Source organism: Thermobia domestica, chromosome 9, assembly GCF_964235325.1.
Source record: "Thermobia domestica chromosome 9, izTheDome1.hap1.1, whole genome shotgun sequence".
Taxonomy (NCBI): Eukaryota; Metazoa; Arthropoda; class Insecta; order Zygentoma; family Lepismatidae; genus Thermobia; species Thermobia domestica.
Genome location: NC_137462.1, coordinates 267,167,635 through 267,191,635, shown reverse-complemented (window position 1 = coordinate 267,191,635; position 24,001 = coordinate 267,167,635). Strand labels below are relative to the sequence as shown.

Below are 24,001 nucleotides of genomic sequence, written 5' to 3'. Positions count from 1 at the left end.
TATATCGAGAACTTGCGATGAGATAATTTTTATGTATTGAAGCGCTCTTGCATCTTCATTGTTATAACGAATCCTCCACAACTTTGAAATAATTTTGAGAAGCAAGAACTTCTCTTCAATTTTATTACTCTTCAGTTGTAAATGAATAAGTACACTTTTTCCTTTCATGCGTAAGAATGTAAGCCAATCGTGAATTGCCAAATCAAATCATATCACCCATGCGTTTGTTTATGCCAATCATATAATCTGTTATATAATTTAGGAGTGAATATAAGGAATATTTCCTTTTATGATGTAAAACTCTGTTTTTGATGAAATAATGTCGAAATAACATTATTGTAGCCACTGCACATACCGAAATAATTGGTTTTCTTTCAATTTTCTGCTTCATATTGCGAATTCTTATTTTTGCCAAGAATTCAGTGCTTTGGCCCCACTGTGCGTTGAGATTAATCCGATTGGGTAGAAAAACGTTTTGAACTAAGCAAACTCATTACTGTCAAAACACCGAACACGACTTCGCTCGTTTCTGATTTTGAAAATGCTCCTGCGCACACTATAAGTCATTACTCGGCAGTGGATTGCGAGCGAAGCGAGCAAGAAAATTTTTAAGAAATCTAAGTATTTCATTGATAACCGACAACAATATTGATCGAATAGGGCGCCAATACTCTCTGGGGGCGACTTGGCTTTTACTCATGTCCAACACCACTTTTTCTTTCTCCTTGCTCGTTCGGCGCCCCCTTGCATCAGCGCCCGGGGCGGGCGCCCCGCTGGCCCCCCCTTAGCTACGGCTCTGACCACACAACACACGGGAAAACCACATCGGGGAAGCGGAACAGTGGGCGGAAGAAAATCATGAGTGACAGGTCACGCCGGGTCAGCACATTGTCACGCAGAACCGTCGTGCCACTGCGGAGAAAGTGACAGAGGAACTCAATCAGCACCTCCCCCACCCTGTTTCGACAATCACAGTCCGCCGCGAATTACATGACATGAAGTTACGGGGTCGTGTTGCACGGGCCAAACCGCTCATCAGGGACCATAATGCTTTCGCACGCCGCAAATGGTGCCGCGACCATGCAACTTGGACCGTTGAGGACTGGAAACGTGTGATATGGTCGGATGAGTCATCCTTCACCCTATTCCCAACCAAGGGCCGTGTTTATGTGTGGAGAACGCCCAAAGAAGCTTATGATCTGCAGTGTCTCCGCCCAACTGTGAAACATGGCGGCGGCTCGGTGATGCTGTGGGCCGCCATATCATGATTTCCATTGGGTCCTGTGGTCACACTTAGCGGACGAATCACTGCCAACGATTATGTCGCAATTTTAGGAGACCACTTGCATCCTATGGTCCGGATGTTGTTCCCGGACAATGACGCCATCTTCCAGGATAATAATGCACCCATTCACACAGCTGGCGTTGTTGCAGCGTGGTTTGAGGAACATCGGGATGAAGTTCAACACCTCCCCTGGCCCACCCAATCCCCAGATCTCAACATAACTGAACATCTGTGGTCCGTCTTGGAAACATGACTCCGGCGACGATTTCCACCTCCATCCTCTCTCACAGAACTGGCCGATGCCCTGCACGAGGAATGGTGTAAAATTCCACTTGCTACCATTCGCGACCTCTATGCCTCCATCCCACGTCGCATCAAGGCTGTTCTGAAGGCGAAAGGTGACCCGACACCATATTAATCTGGTAAGTTGCAATTTCGTTCAGGTGTTTCCATTTTTCTGATCACCATCTGTATTTCGTCCATAATAAGACAGTGGCAATTTATAGTCAAAATGTGTTGAAATTTCAATACTGGTACAGATGATTATACACAGGGTGATTCAAAAGTCCGGCACTGTAAAATAATTAAAATATATCTGTATGAATTTCCATTTCAGTGTAATTTATATTCCATAAGCTGTTTCTACCCTGTATGAATTATTTGCTATTTTATTTAAACACAAAATACTTCTTTGACTTCTCTTATAACTTTATGTTTCCTATAGTGATGAGCGCAAGAGTTTTGGTCTTGTAGTTCTTGCACGAGTCTTGCATGCAAGACCAAGACCAAGACCATACCTGCAAGACCAAGACTCTTGCGCAAGAGTCTTGCACAAGTACCGGTACTACTGGAATTCTTTTATAGAATGTAAAAAGAGGTAAAATCATTACATCTTTCACTTGAAATTCTTGGCTTCAGTAAAAAAGCCGCTGGAGTAAATGTGTCCCCAGTAGTTTATGCAATCCGTGTATGTCGTTTTGTGAATCGGTTGTTCGCGTTTTTCTGTAGTTATCACTCGTTTTCAAGCCACACAGGTGTCATTCTAATCAAAGCTTGTTGCACACAAAGAAATGTGTAATTGGTGCTGGATTACGATGCATTCCTGCGTTTTTAAACAATGAGGATTACTTATCGGGAAATCAGACATTATTCTACAGATGTGTGTTATCTGGAGTAAACTTAAACCTTTGACCTTCGAGCTGGTAAAGTTTGTCGACACGTCCTGGGATAAATATAGCAAAAGAGGGATTTGTTTTTTCACCCTTTAGTTTCTTTACCTCAGACAGTCTAATGACGAAACGCCACAAACGTCCAGTAAGAAGAAATTTGCAAAGTGAAAAAGGCAAGTGGCAAGGGCAAAAAAGTAATATTTCATGTGTAGTTCGAAGTTGTTGCGGGAAGTTGGAAGCAACCGTATGGGTTATGCAAACTATAAAATAAATAAATAAATAAATGAAATAAAAAATAAAAAAATATAAAAAATAAGGAAGCAAAGTGGCAATAAAAATGAAACACAGAAACACTTTAGGTCTGAAAAAAACATCATTTATCAGTGCATAAGAACGAAGTGCAGGAACTATTTCCATTAAAGCAGCGGCAAACTCAAAATATGCAGATTTCTTTAAACCTGGTTTGATTATAATCAATATTATTTTAACTTTTTCTCTCTTTTTTGGCCAATATTGTTAAACATATCATCATCATCATCATCATCATAGCTATTCTGCCATTATTGGCAGGTCACTTGCTGCAACTAAGAAACTTCGATGTACGGTAATGCTCAGCTAGTCTTTTCGTTTTACGTAGCAATTTTCTGTTTTAATACCTTCCTTCAATTACAATCTCCTTCGCCTCTTCCTCTCTTTCCTTCCACCATACCCTCTAGCACGTCCCTCATAATAGAATTCCTCCTCAGCCAATGTCCCAACCAGTTCCTCTTCCTCCTTTTAATTACATCTAAAATTCTTGTTTTTTCCCCTTCTGCTACTATTTTTAACACCTTATCATTCGTTTTCCATTCAACGCAGCTAGTTACCTCTTTTTTTTTCATTCCTAGGTTTGAAAGCTTCGAATTTTTTCATCGCTTTTGCGTAATGTTCATGTTTCTGCCCCATAGAGTACATATTTGGAATCAGTAAAACAAAATCTCAATATTTAATTGGAAGTTTGTTCAATACAAAGAAGAGCTAATCGAAGTTGAAAACAAAAGAAATCTGACGCTTTTAGAGTGTAAAAATAATTTTGCAATTCATGGTATTTCAGTAATCTGTGTCGTGTTGATTTTCATTCACGCGTCTCAGGAGTAGCCTCCCCAGTTTGGGAACCAGTGGAGTATTGGATGTTAAAAAATAGAAAAAGATTACGAAACGTTGTGATTTATCTTATAAGTAGCGAAGTGTAGGCACCCATTTAAAAAAAAAAAGTCATGGCCTATGCTGTACACTATCATCATACTTACACGAAGGTAAACTGTATCACTGGCGTCTCTGGCATATAAAATGGGGGGGGGGACATCGAAGAAAGTGATTAAAATGGTGCTATCTAGCCCAACCTATTTATTATCTTCGATTCTATTTGTTACCTTTCTGCTTACCTTCACGGATCCTTTAAGGTATATCAAGAACTCTGATATAATCGTTCCACAGCCTGAATAATATATTCCAAATAAATATAATTATTATTATTTATTTGTTTGTTTGTTATTCTGTCGTTAGTAAATAAATTAAATTAGAATGAAATATTGAATATTTTGTACTTCAAAATATTGGGGGGGACGCGACCCCCGTCCCCCCGCCAGAGACGCCTATGAACTGTATATTACATTTAGAAACATACTATGTATTTCCGTTACTATTGGCGATTGTATAATTTATTATCCCTTATATCCAGTGTAAAATTTGCCTATGAAAAGCATAAGATTTCTTAAAAGCAAGACTCTTGAAAGCAAAACTAAACCAAGACTGGGTGTGCAAGACGAAGACGAAGACCAAGACCAAGGGTTCCGGTACAAGACCAAGACCAAGACCAAGTTCACCCAGGTCTTGGTCTTGGGCCTTGCATTTGCTTATCACTAGTTTCCTTGATTTCAATGCTTCATTCCTTGTTTCTAAACCTTCTATGCAAGTAACTGCAACCCAATAGTCAGTTATTATTTATTTTGTTTGTAAAGTTATTTTCTATATGCTGTCTTGATTGCATTCTTTGCCAGTGTTTATTCCTCCTTCACCTCTGCACATGCGAGTCCTAATGACCCGTTCTGTATTCGGTTCACTAATAAAACAAACTTTGACCACTTTTCTTGCTAGAGGCTTCTAAGTTTAATTGTGTATTTACTTTAATATAAGCACTACTTTTTATGAATTCTTATTGTTACACCAAACACTTTTTTGCATTATATATATAGTACTCATACGCATTCACACACGTTCCCCTGCATTCATTGCGGATTCGTTCACGAATTCAGAGTTTACGGTTCGCACACTTCAGTGCTCTGGTATACCGACGCATATTAGCACAATGTTTGATTGTGAATTTAAGGCAGTTTTTCACGTTTCTTTTCTAATTAGAAGCTTTCTTCGCATGATCTACGGAAATTCTTATGCTTTCACGACCATTAGGGGCTGTCCCCATATTACGTAACGTTTTTTTTAAACCAATTTTTACCCCCTCCCTCTCCCTTGTAACACTTCGTAACGCAGGGCCAAATCCCTCACCCTTTGTTACGTAACACTTTTTGATTTTTGTTTTTCACCAATTTTGCTGATTTTCGGGGTTATTACAATAAAAATATTTTTAATGGTACAACTTTATATTACAAAGTGTGTGTATTCTGAACATATTTGTGTTTTTTCGCCAATAAATCAAAGTATTGAAAAACGGTAGTCCTAAATCAGCGCTAGAATGCGAATAAACTTGATTTCTCCAGAAATATTCAAATCCAAAAATTAAAAAAAAATCAATAGGAGATGAATATCCGACGAATTAGGTTTTAAATATTTTATTTTGCTCTGCAAATTTTGGATCGTTCCATCGTGGAAAATGTTAGTTTACGAAAAAGAGTTTCTTCTGTTTCACACACGAAACCCTTAGAAGGAAAGAGTGGGTATTGATTCTAATTAATAGCTTTGAACAATATTCTCAGAAATAGCTTTACAAGTGGGAACGCAAGGGCATTTTCAAGCGGTGGTAATGCTCACTGACAACCAACTCCAGAAAAGCATGTGTGGTAAATGTAATGCTACGGTAGCCGAAAAAGTTTTATTGTATGTGATGCATGCTGGATTCGTCGTCAGTCATACTGGTGTCTAGTAGCGTCTTCGAATCTCTTCTGCATGATTCAATTTATATTAACTACATGTTCGCAAATACCCAAAACAACATAAATATTTATTTACTTATTTATAGAAAGAAAACAACTGAATAAAATTATTTGTTTAAAAGATTGCATATAAACCTGAGAATAAAAAAATACAACAAAAAACATGGGTTAAGTAACAAAGATGTAACCCCCTCTCCCCTTGTCACACTTCGTAACGCAAGGCCTAACTCTCTTCCCCCTTTGCCGTGTTACGAAATATGTGGACAACTCCTTAGTGCAGCCATTGCCATAACTTTCACTGACAAGTAAGAAGGCTAACGAGGTATCAGAAGCAGAGCGATTGGCGAAAGCCATGCATTCCTTCCATTTTGTGTTTCTGACTGAGTCTCAAAACAAATAATAATAATTATAAATACCTAACAACATACAAAAAGCAACAACGCTTGAATGGACTCAAGTGAAATAACAAAGAAATCCACAAATATGAATTAGTGTACCATTTATTCAAAAATAAGACTACGATGACTATGGCGAGAAATTCCTTTATTTTAAGGTTAGGCTCTCTTGGGCCAAATAAACAATTCAGTTGATTATAAAAGCAGTACTAGAGATAATGGAAATAATCTTTTTTTATTTTTTAAATTTTTATTTTCTATTTTTTAGAAATCAGTTATACGTATAAAATTAAATATCTTCAAGTCCTTCTAGCACTATTAACTGACAACATCAATTATTGTTCAGTTCATTTTTTAATGAACAAGTGGATTGCATTGCGTATTGGGAAACAGCGGTAGGTTTTGAAACTATGGGTTTTAATATTAAAAACGGAAGTGGTAGAGTTTGCAATGGAGAGATAGGGTCGAAGATTGAACCTGTTCTTCACACGCTGAATCCACGCGGAAGAATTTCCTCGATCTATTACAGTTTATGATCCAACATAAATTAAACATAATTTTCTTAAAAGGCTGTCTATATTCTTTATTATAAATTAACGAGAAATGTTACAGTTTCGGAAGTATATCACTTCCTTCTTCAGACTACTATTCCAACTGAAATCATAGATAACGTAATATAATTTGTTATCTCTACCAATCAAGAATCTTTTTTTTTTCCATTAAAATTCAAAATATATGTCCATTGTTGTGACAATTTTATTTTTTTTTCATTTGAAATTTTCATTATAACAGTTTTTTAAATAATTATTGGCAATTGTTAGAATTGTTGTTTTTATATATAAATTTAAATTTGTAATATGTAACAATATCATATAAATACATTGTTAATATAGGCCTATTATTAAAATAGTGTTTCTCAAAAATTGCGTAGAAACTGAATCATTCAACATCCAGTGATCCTATAATTACTATTCTCTAATTGTGGACCAGAGTAGTCTTATGTGGACGAAATCGTAGTTACGAGCTCGTAGTTATCATTAGAGCTAGGAATTTTAGGTGCTGTTTTTTTTTATTAAAATCTCGAATTTATAGATTGTCTTGCAAAGAAAACATTAAATAAACACTCCTAACTATGAAAAAAAATTTAAATTAAATAAAGAATATAGACAGCCTTGTAAGAAAGTTATGTTTAATTTATGTTTAAGATGGACACAAGGCCTTTTTATAAAAATATATATTTTATGATCCAAGAGGAACAAAAGTAAAATCGGAAATCATATAGCTTTATAAAACTTCCAGTTTTTCCTATAAAGACGGAAATAGGACCTATTCCTACGATACTGAGTCCTATATTAATTTTGTTATAATTCCAAATTGATCTGATGCCATGTAAAAGATAGCAAAATGCTATTTAACATAAACTATGCTTTCTTAATGTACAAGGGTTGAAGGACAAATTACTGCTTATTTCAGATTTTGCCTACGAAAATGATTTACATATTTTCTGTGTGAGTGAACATTGGAGTACAGACATTGAACTCCAATACAACAATATAGATGGTTTTTGTATGGCAAATAGTTACAGTAGGAGTATATACATACATGGTGGGGTCGCTATCTATGTTAACAGCCAAATAGAATATCGTCAATTAGACATAACTTTTCTTAATACTGAACGTGAATTTGAATCAATTGCAATTTTTCTGGATCAGTACAAGTTAATAATTGTATCTGTTTATAGAACTCCTGATAGTAATCCAAATATTTTTTTTTAGAAAACTTGGAGAAGTTATTGGCATTTCTCAGCAACTGGCATAATTATGAGATAGTAATAGGGGGCGATGTAAATGCACATTTTGATGTGACTACTGACAAACGAACTGTCCATGAGTTACTTAATCTACTCAGACAACATAATCTTCAAGTGGTTAACCGTAAACCGACTAGAGGTACAGCGTGCTTAGATAATGCATTTACCAATGTAAAAACGGAATGTTTAACCAGTAATGTATGTCAATTTCCTTTCTCAGATCATGATGCCCTGCTAGTCAATCTAAGTACAACAAAAGTAGAATCCTGCAATTTTAGTTTTCCCACCACCGAACTTATAGCAACTAGGCCCATCACAGAAACTAATTTGCAAAGTTGCATTCAACTATTATCGTGTATAAACTGGGAAGTAAACATAAGTATGATAATTTAAATGCCAGCGATACATTTGATCTTTTTTTTTACTAAGTTTCTAAATATTTTTGAAATGTGTGTGCCTAAAAGGATGGTCCGATATAATTCATCAAAGAAAACAAAGTTAGGTAAAAGAACGTGGTATACCCAGAACTCTCTGCTATAAAAGCTAAAATAATGCAGTATTATAATATATATAAGAATAAAATGACTAGTGAATCCAGTGATATTTATAAGTCTCAAAGGAGTAAATATAAATCTGCAATAAAGGTAGCGAAAGCAACATACAATGAAAATTGCATTGAATTATCATCAAATAAATGCAAAACTGCATGGAAGATAATCAACAAGGTAAGCAATAGTAATAATAAAAACAACAATAATGTTACGCTGTCGCCTGATACTCTTAACACGAATTTTGTTACTTCCGTAGAGGAAATCAAGAAAAACAATGCAGATACTTATGTAAATATGTATCAGTATTTAAGTCAACATAGTCCATTTATAAGCTCATTTGTTATTAACCGTGTTAGCCCTGATGATGTCATAAAAGTAGTAAAAAGAATGAAAACTTCTGACAGTAAGGATATATTTGACATATCGAACAACCTTATAAAAGCTATCATTAATCACGTTGCGCAACCCCTTGCAATATGCTTCAATAAATGTTTCTCTCAAGGTATTTTTCCTAAATCACTTAAAATAGCAAAAGTTATTCCTATACAAAACGGGAGATCGATCGTGTTCGTCTAATTACCGTCCAATATCTCTTATTCCAGTTTTTTTCTAAAATTATGCAAACTATTGTTAAAGATCAGCTATATAAATATATGACTGAGCAAAACATAATTCTAGAAGCTCAATTTGGATTCAGATCTGGGAAATCGACAATTGATGCAGTAGAATCACTAACGAAAAAAATATATAAAGTTTTTGAAAATAAGGGTTTAGCTCTAGCTACATTCTGCGATTTAAGTAAAGCATTTGATTGTGTAGATCATAAAATTCTATGTGATAAGTTAGCGTATTACGGATTCTATAGTAGCAGTTTAAACTTTGTAAAATCCTATTGAACGTAAACAGATAGTCAGTGTTAACAACATGCATTCAAACATCTTAGAAGTGAAATATGGGGTACCGCAGGGTTCTGTTCTGGGTCCGGTACTATTTTTAATAATGATAAATGTTTTGCCTCTAAATATTAATACGAAATAAATTTTATACGCGGATGACACTACCCTACTTAACATAAATACAAGCTTTGAAGAAGTGTATATAGAAGCTCAAGCTGCATTAAGAGAGGCAGCGACCTGGTTTAAAAGAAATGGTTTTGTGCTAAAACAAGATAAAACAAAAAAAGTAACCTTTAGTCTCAATCACTGCAATGATAGAGGAAAATGATGTATCTGAGGTTAAATTTCTTGGTATACGTATAGACAGCCAACTAACCTGGGAACAACATGTCAAACATGTATGTACAAAGCTCTCCAGAGTGCTCTTTCTGTTAAGAAAATTGAAAGATACAGTTCCCTATGAGTATCTGAGGAATTCATATTTTGCATTTTTTCACAGCATAATTGGATATGGGATTTTGCTTTGGGGTAACAGTAGCCAAGCACATGATGTTCTAGTTCTGCAAAAGAAAGCTATCAGGATTATTGTTGGAACACATGATAAAGAACACTGTAAACCACTATTTATCAGGCTTAAGATAATAACAGTAGTTAATGTATATATTTATCAAGTGCTACTTTACACTAAGCAAAATCTCGCAAATATGACACTCAGGGATGAAGTACATACATATAATACTAGATTGTGTAAGAAAATTGATATACCCTTCACTAGATTATCGAAGATCAAAAATAGTTATTTAGTTATAGGACCAAAGCTGTTTAATAAACTAACATCCTCCATACAACAGCTGCCATTTAAGGTCTATAAGAAAAAGTTATATGATTGGTTAGTAACGAATCCATTTTACTCGATTCAAGAGTTTAGTGAATGTCAAGACATTGTGTCCTAATTTGCACTTTATTTCAAATATTATTAGGTTGTTCATTATAAAATTAACCAATAACTGATTGTCTGTATGCAATAATTTTTTTTATATATCTGTATCTATATGTATATCTCATTCGGACGTTGTCTATTGCTTGTAAAGCTCAATGACAATAAAATATTATATTCTATATATACACACCGAGTATTATATTGTAATGTTATTAAGTGGACGGTATTATCATCAATGCCCGTTAAATATTTAGCGAAATACGCCGTAATTGATACAGATAGTTCAAGCTAGCACAAAAACAATATACATGATGGATGCAGAATTCTATCATTGGCTCTACAATTTACGTTTGCTCCAAACCCTGTAAATCGACAGAATGACCCTGTGAATAGACATGCCTAAGGAACTGGGGGCGAAAAACCGAGCGGTTACTGAGTACCTGTACTAGAAGGATATGACCCCAAAAATTCATCTTGGTATATGTGTGTCAATCATTGAGGAACTATGCAACTTCTAATGCTACTGTACAACTTCTAATGAATTGAGTTGCAGATTTCCAAAAGTATCAGACGCTCATTGATGACGAACACCGCACCTTCAACACTACGGTGACCCAAAACGTGAACACTTACTCGCTGTAAACACTGACTGCAGAATGAAGATCAAACAAAAGGACAACAGTCTCCTGCATGAGTTGACAGTTAAAACAAGAATAAACATGATTGAATATCATTGATATAGCAAGCAGCAAGAACAATGAGTACGGACTTTTTGTCAAGTGTGCATTTTGACTTTCCAAGCCTTCTGCTGATAGCGGCGTTCTTTACCAGTGCTGCTGTGGGAGTGATAAGACGGGTTGCAACTAGAGGAAAGAAACGAATTCGAGAGCCTTAACTGGACTAACCATTCATCCTACTGTATTTTACTTCAGAGCAACGAATTTCGAGTTGAATTTGTGAACAAAACACCTCCTAGAGTATGACGTCATTACTTTATACTTCGACCCCCTTCTGCTCAAAAACATAAAACGCGGTTTATTGTGTGTTATGGTATACTAAACGCCTAACCATTCCCAAAATTTCAGATTTTTTAATCCAGGCCCATTGGAGATATTGGACAGTGAAACATGCCAAATCGACATAATTACTTACCACGATTTTTTTTCAGGCCTTTGGGAGCAGCTACAGGTCTGTAAGTTTTTGGGCATTAACTTATGATTCTGGACTACATGCACACACAAATTCAGACCTCTACGTCGGTTGTTTCCTCTTCCCAAACATCTTTAATGTCCAAAAATGTTGCTACTGTAGGCCCTGATTTCACCCCCTTGAAGTGGCTTTAAGCAAAGATGTTAAGAGATCGAAGTTTTAGCTATGGACGAATTGGAGACGTCCAGCAATTTTCAATTTGGTAGGACAAATACATGCTGAGATATTCAAAACAACGTAAATGCCTAAAATCGAAAACACGCAAAATGGCGGCAGTCGCTGCGTCACCATGGGATGTTATACAAAATAATTAATTGTGGTTTTGAAGTACCCTGATATAGGATAAACATTTATTTAACAAAATAGATTTTTTTGAAAAGGTCAAGCGGCAATTTTTCTTTTTCTCGATCACTTTCTATGGATTGACCCTAATGCCATCCACAACATAATATTGCAGAATCAAACATTTGGTGTGTTGTAGAAATTATAGGCATTTCGCATAAGAGATTACAACATCCTCTGATGAAGTGTTGAAGATACAAATTGAGCACTGCATGAGGAAAAAATATTGACGAGACAGGTTCCAAAATCTAAATGTTGAACACAATCTGCAGCGAGGTCAGTGTTCTTTCCAGATATATTTCTTCCCATTTCCCCTCAGAGTCGAAACATCGCCCTGAGCAGGAGCAAAGGTATATCAAATAATGTCAAAGTGTGGCCCAACTGATTTTTATTTCTACCCGGACAAACTTTTCCATACAAAAATGTGTGCGAGTGCTCGCTTGTAATCACATAATATATCTTCATAAAGAGGATACAATCAGGTTTTAGTAAAATTCGTAATTAAAGATATTACTTACATTCACCACTTTGTACCTGAAACAAAACAGGTTTGAAGGCAGTAGAAAACATACCTGATCTCCGCTCACAAAATAATCATGAAGGGTAAGGTGATGGACAAAGCTTTATTGAACACTGAGGGCATTCTTAAGATAGACTTTCTAGCAAAGGGCGATACGTGATTGGAGTATACTATTAAGAACTATTAAGGCGTTTAAGTGAAAAAAAGTGAGATCGCCGCGAAAACCAGTCTAAAATTGTTTTGATGCACCAAGGCAACATAAAGTTCATAGGTATAACAACGAACCAGAAGAAATAAAATGTCTCTCGAATTTTAATACCCTCAAATCATTTTTACTGTTCCTACTTAATAATAATAATAATAATAATTTGATTTTAAGTTTAACGTACCTTTCAGCAGCGAGGCTATATAAGACGTGGACCTACAGCTTACCGTGGGCTCCGAACCACATGAGCTCCCGCCGTGAATCGAACCCGGGTCTCCCACGTCAAAGACACGTACAATAATAATAATATCTACGAGCATCCAAGAAAAAAAAAACTGCATTAAATAGGATGATTATTTTTTATTCCAAATGAAATAAAGATATTCATATATCGATGGTTGAGCGCCAAAAAGGCGTAACTGCAATTTTATTAGTTTAGAGGCTTAAGTGATATGTGCCTCTCTGGCACAGAACCAAATGCTAATAACTCAGTTATACCTTTATATCATTTTCGAATAACGTTCCAAGGATAGAGATTTTCATTAAGACGTCTTGGCACAAGAAAATTCAATCCATTATACATGTCCTCATTGCATTAACTCAAAATATGAAAATTCGACAGTTACGCCCTTTTGGCGCTATACCATCGATATATGAATTGATGTAGGATTTATTATAAAGACGACGACAACTACGGCAACATTTCCTTTCTTTTTAGGTTAAGTCCTCTTGGGTCAAATAGACAATACGGGGCGAGTATAGAAACAGTAGTAGTGATAATGGTAATTAGTCAATTTCTTAGAAATCCGTTACAGAGTTTAACATTTTCTAGTTCTATCAGTGTTATTAGCTGACAACTTAAACTATTATTCAGTTCAACTTTTTCCCCTTCAATAGACAAATGATCTGCGTTCCATATTGTGAAACAAGAGTAGATTTTCAAATTATGGGTTTTAGTATTAAAACCGGAAGTGACAGATCTGTAATATATAGGTGGAAATATAATTTATTCGTATCATACTGAATCCAAATAAAGAGACTAGTTTTTAGCAATCTATTATCGTGTTTCTTCATGGCGATCAGTGTAGAAAGAAAAAAATGTTTTACCCGTTAAGTCTGAGTAGAGGAATAAAAATGAGGATATTATATTTTGACAATAATGAACTACGTTCTAGTAATGATGGAGACATTGTTATGGCTGATAGTAATTTCCCTGAACACTAGAACTACAATTTGTTTTAGGTTTACGAATATCTTATGGAACCTGTAAAAAGTAACTTGCACTAAAGTTTTTTTCTTTTATAACATTGGGAAATATAGAAAAGGCTTTACGTTTGCACGACTTGGCTAAGTTAGAAAGTTGTGAATCACTCCCGTGTAAAACATAAAATATCTAACAGAACTTATGACAAGAATAGCATAAAAATTAAAAAATAAATAAATAAAAGCAGTAAGTGGGATTCTAACCAGGTTCAAAAGTATTGCATTTCGAAAAAAAAAAAAAAAAAAAGACTACTTAACACGCATGGCTATCGCAACAACTGCTGAACGTACTCCTGTTGTATTGACAAGTAAGGGACTCATTAACAACCCTTCTTTTTTCACGATCACGGTCGTGAAGCGTATGTGTTTTCTTTAATAAAGATTTCTATATTTGCTAAGGTACTGTTTTGTTCTAAAAGTATCATTGTTAGGGATGCATTCGAGTCGAGTCGAGTCGAGATTTAAGCCTGTCTCGACTCGTCTCGAGAAAATGTTGTCTCGACTCGAAAATATGTTTCTGTCTCGACTCGTGTCTCGACTCGACAGTCTCTGTCTCGACTCGACTCGAATTCGAGTCGAGACGTCTCGAAATTCGAGTCGAGACAAAATGTACGAGTTAAAATATACGCACACATCAGCCAGACCATCATGACTACCTACCTAATTGTCAGTATGTCGACTTTTGGCATGGATAAAAACGGCGACACGTCTTGGCATACACGCAATGATCCTTGATAGGTCGCTGGAGAGAGCTGGCACCACATGTGCTCACTCAGGTCACCTAATTCCCGTAAATTCCGGGAAGGGGGGCGATGTGTTCTGACGTTACGTTCAATCACATCCCACAAGGGACATCACTCAAATGTCCGGCTCCAATTTCAATGAAACTTTTTTTGCTGATAGAAGGCATGTATGCATCATTACTTGTGATGACAAATTTTTGCCATGGTGCATGTTTTCTATTTTTTTTAATAACTTTTAAGAGTTGTGATGTGGTTATTAGAGATTACTACAGAAGTCCCTTACTACCCTTTGTAAACGGAGCGTTAATGAAGAAAAGTGAAGAAAAATCATGTGGATACATATAAGTTCTGGGGGGAAGTCGTATGGTAGATATGACCTTGATGGCAGCCATCTTGAAATCCGCCGTTTTGAATTAAGGTCAAGTTTTCAAAATGCTAATAGGGTAATATGATACATAATTTCGGGCTAGAATTTAATTAGAAAAATAATGGTTAGGTTAGTTTTAAGATACACCCATTTGGGGGAAAGTTACAGGCATATTAATTGTTTTTACTTGCTGTGTGCGTAAGTCCCTTCTTACTTTCGTCTCAAGACCTGTAAATCGATCGCAACGGCAGAGCCCGGTTTCGCACTAATGTTTAGAAATATTTAAACTCACTTGAGGCAATATTTGTGGATTATTGTATTGTATTTTGCCTTTAATTAAATTTGAACCCACTTCATGATCTTGTGTAAAGTATCACTAAAAGAGAATTTCTTTTTTTATGGAGAACGTAAGCATGGCAATTATAAAAGGTGAGTTGTGTGCGTATGTATTTATAAGAAAGTTTATTTTACGAGTCTTTTGTGGTTCCGCCAACCTATTCTTTTGTTACGATTTATTTCGCTTTCTTCCGTTCCTCAGAATTTGGCCTAGGTTGAATATTCTCCAGGGTACTGAAGGTACTCCAGCCTATCCAACCGTAACTTAAATTGTATTTGCACAACGAAAAAAAAAACTTAAGTTAAAATATAAAAGAGAAATAAAATAACATCTGCAATAATGAAGAAAGGAAGATTTGAAAAAAAAATAAATAAATAAATAAAATAAAATTAAACTATACTTCGAATCAGGATCTTTTCTCCTGTTGAGACCACTGCGAGAAGCACTGTAACTGTTGATAATATCCTTAGAGTTTAATTCTTTCATTCTAAGACCACTTGCCAAATGTTCTTAAACGAGCTTATAACAAAGGGATATTCAGATCTCATAACACAATGACGACTACATCATACAGTACAAACTAAATTTATTGTTAGAACAGAAAGAAAAAAAAAGAATAAAACTACAATGACAGAGCTCCCCTTCCCGCACGGGGAGGAAACGGCTGAAACACGTTGCAAGTGGTGAAAAAAAGTAATAATAATAATAATAATAAAAAATAAGGTTGAAAATTTAGTCCATTTTAGTTATCAATTACAAAATTTATCTTCTCCAATCTTACTTTCACAATAATTTCCACGCGAACAGAACATTTATTTTAATGCACCTCTTAAGTTTCCAAAAAAAAAAAAAAAAAAAAATATATATATATATATATATATATATTTCAGGTTATAGTTAGTTTCGTACAATATAAACTCTGTTTCGTCAATCCGATTCTTAGTGCAAGTACATTTTTGCATTTTGGAGATTTAGAATTACATAGTACAAAATTACAAGTTCTGTTTATATCGGGTTGACCAAAAAAAAAAAAAATGTTATGTTGCCTGAATTCAATTTCGTCACAATTTAGTATTAAATTTTACAATTGTTTTTAAACACTATTACATCATTCGAAAGGAAGGGGGGGGGGTAACATTTCTTTGGCCTGCTGACACATTAGGAATACAAAAAACTATTACAAGGGTTTACGGCATACTTATTAAATCGGTTCACAAACTGAATACAATTTTCACCCAACAGCTTTCTTAATGGCTGAGCACCCTATGAAAGTGGCAGCGGTGGAGATAGAGAATGGCCGGGCCTACATAAACATACTGAAGAAATAAAATATTATCTGCCTTCGAGCGGGCAACCTGTCTATCTCAGGCGCAACACGTCTCTAAATACACACTTTCTTCATATATTTAACTATTTCTTTGCCCATGGCTCATTAAATCGCAACTTCTCTAGTGTCACTTTTGTGTAGCACAAACTTTTAAGTACTGATCGTATCTGCCAAATATTTCCTTAAGTTACAGGGTGAGCGGACAAGCTTCAGGTAATTCCATTATCACAAGCATTTATGTTAACAACATGTCAGCAGGATAGAGAGAGAAAGCAGTGAACGTTCTAAACATCACCCCCGGTTTATAATTCCATACTTAAAGTTTACTAGAAGGGTCCTATTAACCACAAACAACAGAGCCAATTTCAGATTTTGGTACACAATAGTTAACGATACTAAACCTAACCTAACTACTATAACTAACAAACAAAGAAATTAAATTCACACAAAACAAAAGAGATTTGAACGAAGATTTGATATGGAGAGGTGCTGAGCTAAGCGTAGATTTTTGATATTTGAAGTTCCAACCGAGACAAGTGGAAGTGGAAGTGAAGGGAGAGGAAGGACGAATTCTATCACCCAGGCGACTGGGGACCCATGCTTGACTGGAAAGATTTACTTTAAGCAATCATGTTTCTAGAATCCATTACTCTAAAGAAACTCATATAATATTACTTTTATCGTTGAAAAAAAAAAAAAAAAAAACAATTTACAATAAGCAGGCGTATATATTAACTTATTTTTGTTCCCCCCTTTTTATTTGATACTAGCAGCGTTCACCCCGCTTCGCTGCGGTCACCCCGGAACGCAATAAACTTTGTTACTTAGATAATTTTTACTTTTTCGCTTTCAAGTGATATGATAAAAACCATAGAAGATTGCAGTAAATGTTAACATTATATCGCCTGTCATTTATGTTAACCCGCCCCGCTTCGCTGCGGTCACCCCGGAACGCAATAAACTTTGTTACTTAGATAATTTTTACTTTTTCGCTTTCAAGTGATATGATAAAAACCATAGTAGATTCCAGTAAATGTTAACATTATATCGCCTGTCATTTATGTTAACCCGCCGAGTCACATGGTCATGCGGGTTGCATATAAATACGTTTATTTTTACCTATGATGAACTAATAACAAAGGATTTGTACGTATGGACACTTGAATGGTCAATTATCTCAAGACACTGGTAATTAAAAATTAAAGTGATATGATAAAAACCATCTAGGGTCCAAACCCTAATAACCCCCCAAAAATGAAAGAAATTGGTTCAGCCGTATTAGCGTGATGAGTTCACAAAGGATTTGTGCGTTCTCTTTTATATATATAGATAAAAAAATAAATTTTCGAAAACCGAGAATTTAGTTCCTAGTTCATAGTTTTGATGGAATTTATGATAATTTATAGAATTTAGTCACCAATTGATCCGGATTGAAGCAAAAATTTAACCAACCATAGCAACCATCTTCTCAAAAAAAACTTCTACACCTGGAACCTTCCTAGTCACATGGTCTTCTAAATTTCAAAGCCTGCTTCTCAAAATATCGAAAGTAGCTGCATCCCAATTTCAAACAAGAGACTATTGTTACCTGAGAGGTCTTGAAGTGCTTTTCAGTCCTGGATATTACCGTTCCTCTGGACAGCAAACGCCATCATAAGCTAGTACTCGTGCATATGGATACGGAAGGAAAGTTCTGTTATTTCACCTTACATGTTTGTTTTAATCTGTTTATAGTTGTTAGTCGGCCTTCATTTCTCACCCTTCGTCCACTCCTGAAATTCACTAACTACAGATCACATTATTACGTGGTTCGTAGGTGTTTAGTTGAAATTTATTTCATCTCAGTTGCCTGAGATGTTAGCACTACTCCATAGTAACGCGGAAAAAAAGGACGCTATCCCCTCCCGGCGAGGATAGCTTCACTTCGCCCCCCTTATTTTCCAATTGGTAGGTTTAAATACCGGAAGATGTTGGGAATTTTAACATACTTATCCACCTATTAAATGTGGTAAAATAATTACGATTAGAATAAAAATATCTAAATTATAACTACTTACTTGAAATAATTTAAAATTAAATTTTACAAAAAAAAGCTTGATGTCCTTTGTTTTTCATTTTGGGTTTTCTCACTTGGTGGCAGCACATTCACGCACAGCGAGGACTATAAACGAACACTTGATGTGGCTTTGGATGGAACTCGAAGGGCGCCATTTTGGATCCTCAGATCCCAGCGATCTCATACTAATATAAACAATTATACATGAGCGAAAAAGGGACCGTCTCACTTTAGTTGTTTTTTTTCAAAATACTCATATCTCATAAATAAAAGAGCTATTATAAAATCTCTTACCACTATTCTTTAATACTTATAAAATTTTATTTATTGTAAAAGCACTGACGAGATATTTCTTATCGCCCACTAAAATTATGGTGGAGCTCCTTCGTGGCTAACGGTTAGCATACTTGCCTTTGGCGTGGGAAACCTGGGCTTGATTCCCGGTGGGAGTTCATGTGGTTCGGATTCCACTTTAATCAGTAGGTCAACGTCTCACATAGCCTCGCTGCTGAACGGGACGTTAAACTCAGAATCAATTCAACTCAAAATTATGGTTTTGACTTTATTATGATGTAATTAGTTTAAACGCCCAACTGCCTAGTAATTATAAACATTGACTACATTATAAAATTGTAATTTGTGACGACTAAAATATCAGATATTAAAGATTATTCTTTGGGTTTTGGAACATTTTGAAAAACGTGAAAAACTGGTACTGCACCGATACAACACACCTTTTGGATTTGTCATAACATGTCTTACATAGCTTTGGTTCGATTCTCAACACGGACTGCAACTACCCGTTAAATTGTGCATCCGAAAGGCACTCTTTGTTAAACCTCGCTTATCACCGCTCATCTTAATAATATATATAACTTCACAGCGAAGCAAATGTTGCATTTCTCTCTTTCATCCTAACACAAAACAAAACTAACCACAGCTGTGACACGAAGGAGCTATTTCGAAAAGAAACAAGCTGTGCTTCATAGAGATGTGTACCAAATGATAGAAGTATAACGTATTGTTTTCTTTCCTGTATATTGATATCAGTTGGTATTCTTAATGAGTTTACTCACTAGTTTAGAAAGAGTATATATGGAATTTGGACATATGTTGTACGTATTCTCCTGAGAAATTGATGAGACCAGAAAAGTTATAAGGACAGATAGAATAGGTTTAAGCGCATCTACGTGACTTTATCAAATATTTATTCTCCATAATGGTACCACGCGGAAAACTTGGTATAGGCCTACTTTTATCTTTGCCTCCCTCTGTTAGCTGTTTCGTATCATATATATCGGATGGTTTTGATATTTCTTCTGATCATTAAAACAACAATGGTACCTGTGTGCGTGCAGAAATGCAAAAGCACAAGGTAACTTCCTTAATGTTTTGGAAACAACAAACCCATTTCACGTGTGCGAGAGAAATTGAGCACAGCGAGATCGGGTGTTTACTCACGGTCAGTTCGCAGCAGGAGTCCATGGTAAAAGATTTGGCTATCTCGAAAACACTCGCAAAACCTTACAAATACAAAAGACTGCGCTTCAAAGAAAGTTTAGACACAGATGTTTCAATTTTCTTTTTGCATCTTTCTTCAGCAAAAGAGTCGGTTCATTGTATTCGAAAAAGGGAAGGGAGAAAGGGTGAATTTATATTTTATGTGGGGGATAACGTTGTAAGTAGTATAAACAATACATACCGCTTCCGACTCTGTACTGAAGCACTTCCTTTAGCGGTATATCACTATATCTATCCTGACCCTCATCCCACCTCAAGTTGTAAAGTAGAAAGGGACAGAAGTATTCAACATGACTGCGCACTTGAGTTTCAGTTCACAATACGAAAACCAGTGAGCAAGTAAACAGTCTTTTGTAGGATCGTGTTTTACTTCTTGAATTTATTTTTGAACATTTCTGTGAATTCAACAACAGAACGCAGTAGAAATACGGACTAGTTTTTACTCCAACCATTACTTTCGCTCCAACCCAGGGATGCCACATTTATGATTTCGTACTAGATTTAGTGATTTTACTATTGAACTAGTGATCTAGTACGTACTTTGGGTAAATAGGCACATTCTAGTGATTTTTTTGCATTTTTTTCTGATGCAGACAAATGAGAAGGAAATGGTTCTTAAAATAAAAGGAAGAAGTATATTGCAGTTCAAAACAAATGTAGAAACCTTAAATATTTTTTTCTTTTCCCTCTGACTGAATGAAACCCCTGCTGTGTAACGACCTTAGGTAAACAACGGCTATCTTTGGTCCGCTACCTCCTTTTGTTAGCCGACATGAAATGGGTTACTTTTTTTTCTGGAAGAAAGTGAAGAAATAATTATCCAGTACATTTACGTTTTGTCAGGCACACAGGCGCAGTCTGTACTTGTTTCCTAACGAATTTTAGCAACATAACATAAATGAAACATATGTACCAGAAAATAGAGGCAGTACAAACGGAAATTTTCATCTGTGACACATTTGATGAGAAATATAGTTAGATGTCACGTGCAAGCACTCTAAACATGTCCTATCCTGTAATTCTATTCGTATGTTTATGTAGGTGAGACTGAAAAATCAAGAAACAATAATAACTGATTTTCTTCCAGGGGAAAAATCTAAATGTGAAGGGGTGTTACACTGGGACTTTAATTGCGTCCTTTGTACAAGATTAACAAGTAATAGCAATTTTTAAATTTATTTTAGTCCTTGGATAGAGGAAGATGGAAGCGAACCCTCGTAAGGGCCTCTGCAAGGAAACATGAATACTATCCGCCACTGTTTGTTACATTACACAAAATAGTTTTATATATATATTGAGTTTTAGTCAGGGTTTTCATTCTGCAGGAGAGGGGGGGATAGTAATACCTGACGAACATTTTCTATTCTCAGAGTGTTGCAATGATAGCATTTCCTCCATTATAACTTCGCCAAGCTAGTTGCATTATATGTAAGGATTAAGTTAGCCTAAAAAGCTTAAATTTCTATGGCTGTTTTACTCTGTACCCATGTTTCTCATTTTCGGTCTACGGGACTCTGTGTCCGGAAATTATCGATGGCTTCCTAGTCGGAAAATAAGTGTATCAAAGGCATATATATTATATCTATGGTTATATGAGGCATGGGTCTACAGTTTAAAGTGGGATACCGGTAACAACTTCATGAGCTTCCACCGTAAATCGAACCAGAGTCTCCCGCGATCAAGGCGTATGTGTTAACCATACAGCCACGAGGAAATTCACATAAGCACACACACATATATATTGTTGAGTTGATTTTGACTTTACCGTCTCTTTCAGCAGCGAGGATATATGAAATGAAGACCTACTGATTAACGTGGAATCCGAACTACATGAGCTCGCGCCGGGAATTGAACCCGAGTCTTCCACGGCAAAGACGCGTACACTAGCCGCGGAGTTCACACACACACACAGAATCAGAGTCCTCACACACCAAGGGTGAGAGCTGTGCTACTGAGTCACAGCGGCCACGGGGCTAGGTCGAGTCCACTTTACGTTCATAGTTTCTTAGTACATAAATGTTACGATTATGAAATAGATTTTCCTTAATGAGCTGCATAAAAACAAAAGCTTTCGAAATGCATTAAACAATTAGCTCGATTTGAGTGTGAACTTAAAGTTATATCAGAGTGTAAATACGGATACGCACCAAAGCTCGAAAACTTAATACACTATTTCTCCTATATAGTCAGCATGTATCAAGCAATCGTTCAGCTTTCATTTGAGAGGATGGAAATCGAAGGCCCCTGAACAACTATGTTACTAATGTGCGGAATGTATTTATCTTACAGTGAACTGCTTTGATGCCAAGTGGCCTAACTCCAAAATTGAAATTTTCCAGGAGTGAAAGTTGAAGTTCAATATCTCATGAACAATCCATATTTCTTTTATGTTGGGAACCAAAACCATAACTACTGTATGTAGTTCATTGTTTTATAACTTAGTGTTTACAAAAATCCTTTTAAAAAATACCTATTCATAGAAGTGAATGGTACTTATCTGTAGTAGTTCTTGGCATCCAAGCAGTCCATTTATTGTAATACTAGCTTAATATACCCATTCTTCGCATGGGGGCTGTATTTGGAAGTCAACACCTATGTAAGTATCACCATTCATTTCAGTGACCGCGAAAACTATGGATTTGACACTAGTATCAATCAATATGGGCTATTTATACATGTCTCGGTATTCCTCAGCCGCTGACACCCGGCCCGCATACAGTAGTAGCTGAATTTGCAAGTCATCGCTGATGGAAGTGTCACCATTGATGTCAGCGACCGTGAAAACTATGGATTTGACACTAATGTCGATCAATTTGGATTACTTTTACTACATGTCTCGCTAAACGCCCCCCTGAGACCCCCTGGTTCCAATTTTGACAAAAACGCTTCGCCTTAGACTGGGACCTGGATCAAGGTATCCGTGACCAAAATTTGGTAACTCTCGGTCAACTTGTCTGGTCCCCAGGTCGGTCCCAGTAAACGTCCCCCCCGAGACCCCCCTGGTTCGAAATTAAAAAAAAAAACGCTTCGTCTTGATCTGGGGCCTGGACTAAGGTACCCGTGACCAAATTTTGGGAACTCTCGGTCCACTCGTCTGTTCCCCAGGTCGCACACAGACAGACAGACAAACACACAAACAAACTCTTTATTTTATTTATATTAGATAATATATACTATGTAAAATAGTCTCGTATCATAATATGTGATTTACAACAAATGTTACATTATATATTATCCGTAGCTCGTGATATGCTGCAACATATTAAAGCCTCAGAATAGTTGGGCAAGCGAATAATCCAGAAGTTACGTAACCCTATTGCGTTCATGGGAACGAAAACACAATAATTATAACTATGCTAAATTACTATAGACTACCAACTGCTCATTCAGAGAATTTATGAAGTTCACTTTATCACAATAGTTTTATACAAACTAGATTTAGACTACGGATAATAGTTTTATACAAACTAGATAATAAATTATTATTATTATTATCATTATATTTGCAGTACAACCAAATACAACGACATTAACTATTAGTTCTAATTAACTGAATTGAGCTGAAAATTAAATCTTGATCTTTAAAGATTAACTATTAATTTTATGCGTTCTGTACCTTTCTGAAGGAATAAAAGCTGGAATTGGTTTCAACGCTGTTTCTGAGTGAATACTTTCTTCAAAATAATATTAAAAATTATAGAAAGATTTTCGAGACATTCGAGTCGAGTCGAGATTTTTAAGAGCCGTCTCGACTCGACTCGTGTCTCGACTCGAAAATTCGAGTCGAGAAATACATTTGTCTCGACTCGTCTCGAATTTTACAAAGTGTGTCTCGACTCGAATCTCGACTCGAATTCGAGTCGAGATATGTCTCGACTCGAGCGCATCCCTAATCATTGTATGATGTACGGAAAGA

General features: G+C 35.9%; 1 protein-coding gene across 1 annotated transcript in view; it reads right to left on the bottom strand.

Annotated features, from left to right (window-relative positions):
- The window catches only part of LOC145660681 (uncharacterized), a 33,084-nt gene extending 14,636 nt beyond the window's left edge, over positions 1–18,448 (bottom strand). Inside the window, exon 1 of the mRNA XM_081726020.1 lies at positions 18,097–18,448. The gene's annotated coding sequence lies outside the window, so the exon portion shown is untranslated. The remainder of the gene's footprint in view (positions 1–18,096) is intronic.
- Positions 18,449–24,001: the final 5,553 nt, after the last annotated feature.